The sequence below is a fragment of the Argopecten irradians genome, chromosome 10 (genome assembly GCF_041381155.1).
Source record: "Argopecten irradians isolate NY chromosome 10, Ai_NY, whole genome shotgun sequence".
Classification (NCBI taxonomy): Eukaryota; Metazoa; Mollusca; class Bivalvia; order Pectinida; family Pectinidae; genus Argopecten; species Argopecten irradians.
The window spans coordinates 28,606,046-28,609,642 of NC_091143.1; the positions used below are offsets into that span (position 1 = coordinate 28,606,046).

The window sequence follows — 3,597 nt, forward strand, 5'->3', positions numbered from 1 at the left end:
ACTAAAAAGCCAAGAGATCTGATATGTACTACAACAGCCAAGAGATCTGATATGTAATACAACAGCCAAGAGATCTGATATCTAATACAACAGCAAAAAGGTCTGATAAGTGATACAATAGCCAAGAGGTCTGATATGTGAAAAAATAGCCAAGATGTCTGATATTTTAATACAACAGCCAAGAGGTCTGATATGTGATACAATAGCCAAGATGTCTGATATGTGAATCAATAGCCAAGATGTCTGATATGTGAAACAATAGCCAAGATGTCTGATATTTGATACAATAGCCAAGAGGTCAGATATGTGATACAATAGCCAAGATGTCTGATATGTGAAACAATAGCCAAGAGGTTTGATATGTGATAAATAGCCAAGAGGTCAAATATCTTAGATATAAAGTGGGAGAGATATTGGAATAGGTTTAGTTTTTTTGTGTTTTTTCATTCAATTCAAACTTAAGGACTGCCTCCATGTGTATGCAATTTTTGAACATGTTGAACATGTGCGATACAACAGTCAAGAGGTCTGATATGTGATACAATAGCCAGAGATGTCTGATATGTGATACAATAGCCAAGATGTCTGATATGTGATACAATAGCCAAGAGGTCTGATATGTGATACAATAGCCAAGAGATCTGATATGTGATACAATAGCCAAGAGATCTGATATGTGATACAATAGCCATCTGAGGTCTGATATGTGATACAACAGCCAAGAGGTCTGATATATGATATAATAGCCAAGAGGTCTGATATGTGATAAATATCCAAAAGATCTGATATGTGATACAATAGCCAAGAGATCTGATATGTGATACAATAGCCAAGAGATCTGATATGTGATACAATAGCCAAGAGATCTGATATGTGATACAATAGCCAAGAGGTCTGATATGTGATACAACAGCCAAGAGATCTGATATGTGATATAATAGCCAAGAGGTCTGATATATGATACAAGAGCCCAGAGGTCTGATATGTGATAAATAGCCAAAAGATCTTATATGTTATAAATAGTCAAGAGATATGATATGTGATACAATATCCGAGAGATCTGATATATGAAACAATAGCCAAAAGATCTAATATGAAATAAATAGCCAAGAGATCTGATATGTGATACAATAGCCAAGAGGTCTGATATGTGATACAACAGCCAAGAGGTCTGATATATGATATAATAGCCAAGAGGTCTGATATGTAATAAATAGCCAAGAGATCTGATATGTGATACAATAGCCAAGAGATCTGATATGTGATACAATAGCCAAGAGATCTGATATGTGATATAATAGCCAAGAGGTCTGATATATGATACAATAGCCAAGAGGTCTGATATATGATACAAGAGCCCAGAGGTCTGATATGTGATAAATAGCCAAAAGATCTTATATGTTATAAATAGTCAAGAGATATGATATGTGATACAATAGCCGAGAGTCTGATATATGAAACAATAGCCAAAAGATCTAATATGTAATAAATAGCCAAGAGATCTGATATGTGATACAATAGCCAAGAGGTCTGATATGTTATACAGCCAATAGATCTGAAATGTGATACAACAGCCAAGAGATCTGAAATGTGATACAACAGTCAAGAGATCGCTGATATGTGATCTGATATGTGATACAATAGCCAAGAGATCTGATATGTGATACAATAGCCAAGAGATCTGATATGTGATGCAACAGTCAAGAGGTCAGATATGTGATTAATAGCCAAAAAATCTGATATGTTTAAGTAAGTAAACAAGAGCTTTAAAAAACATCTATATTTTATATCTGTATATGTATGACATGTGATACAGCTAGTGGGCAGATGATATATAATATGATATCTTGTTCTTATTTTCATGTTGTAGAGAAAAGATCTGATATTATATGATAAAGTAATCAAGACAAATTTAATTTAGAATGTTCTGATTGGCTTAACTTAATCACATGATATTGAATAAGTTAGGAATCACCCCGAAATTGGGAGGCGCAAAAAAAAACCCAGGGAAACAACCCCAGGGAAATAACCCCTTGGAAGCTCTGCGCTTGATGGGAAGTGGACATCGTCTGCAACGTCAACCAACAATGGCAACATGGTTGCTTATTTTTTGCAGACTTTTATATAAATGGATTCTTTATCAAAATATGACTTTTGAATATTTTAATTAGTGCCTCTCTGCTTATGAAAATAACACAACATCTTATTTGCATATAATAAAGTATCAACAATGGCAAAAAAAAGAAAGAAAAGAAAAATCAAAAGAGAGAAAAAAATTTGAGCATATTTCGATCAATGCTAAGGTTACAATGTATCTGTCTTAGTGGTTCGTAGCACGTTTTAATTGTACACAGTAATACGATCACCTTCTAGCTTCGCCCTTGGGGAAATTTCCCTTTAACTCAGTTTGTAGAGAGGCAGACCAGTAAGTCTGGGGATGCTGGTTCGAGCCGGGCTGGCAGCACACTGCTCTTGCCCTGTTACATATTTATATTTTAAGATACAATGTACTGTATTCTAAGATACTCGATCTGTCCCTGTATGGTATGGGACTAGCTAGCTTACTAACAGAGCTTTGTAAATGTACCAAACAGGATATGTCATATACCGCATGGCATGACATAAGCTTGTAAAGGTAAGGGTCTGTATGTAATAAATGACAGGAACGCACACAATGACACATTTAAAAAATACATTTTGTATGTTGTTGACTTTTGGCATCAGTTAATATAAGTTGTCTAGTCTATATTGTCTACGCATTATCTCTACAGGTCTTCAATCAAAGGGTCAAATCTCGTAAAAAAATACACCAAGGTCTACATGGTTGCCCTAATCAGAACATGCACTCTACTGTCAGCAACAGTTTCAGGGAATCCCCTGTCCTCTTCGGCCCTCACATGCACATGCTCCTGTCGTTCAGTTTTTAATAAATCACTAAAAAGACTCATAAACAATTAAATATCTAAAACATTACCATTCAGCTTACCTTAATGAAATAAAATTCATATTCCTCTAAATCTTGAAGTTGATACCTTGTTCATCATCTGACAACTTTCCTCAACTGTTTACAAGTCTAACCCGGAAGTTCCACAAAATACGTCGTATGATGTTTTATCCAATCAGATTTACGGATATTTTTAGAATAATGACAAGGGAATTCCCCCTCACATTGCCAAACAAGAAAATATAAACATTAGGCACGTCTTTCAGGTCCTCTTTATATGAAATACCAAATCATTCTACAATACTATTATAATTTGTTCCTTTAACACAGATAAGGAGCCACAGCTATGATTGGAGAACACAAAAATAAAATCATAAACGAGACGGTGTAAGGGAGGTAACTCTTTGACTAAAATATGTGGATAGAGTTAATTAAAATTGATGATAATTACGAAACCTCATTAAAATACGTTCCCTTCCAATTCACAGTTATTTTTCTTGTTGTCCGAAAAAATCGGTATGTCATTAACATAGATGTACAAAAAAAAATCTTCATAAATTCCTCTAATGAAGACATTTCCTCATCTAATAATATCAATGTTTTTCGGGAGCTTTCTAGGGTTTACATTCAATATGCACTCCTAGACAATTTTC

At 34.6% G+C, this 3,597-nt stretch overlaps 1 protein-coding gene across 2 annotated transcripts in view; it reads right to left on the reverse strand.

Moving 5' to 3' along the window:
- Positions 1 to 3,135, reverse strand: part of LOC138333567 (mucosa-associated lymphoid tissue lymphoma translocation protein 1-like) — a 20,779-nt gene extending 17,644 nt beyond the window's left edge. For both annotated transcript variants that reach the window (XM_069282024.1, XM_069282023.1), the window contains exon 1: positions 2,987 to 3,135. The gene's annotated coding sequence lies outside the window, so the exon portion shown is untranslated. The remainder of the gene's footprint in view (positions 1 to 2,986) is intronic.
- Positions 3,136 to 3,597: the final 462 nt, after the last annotated feature.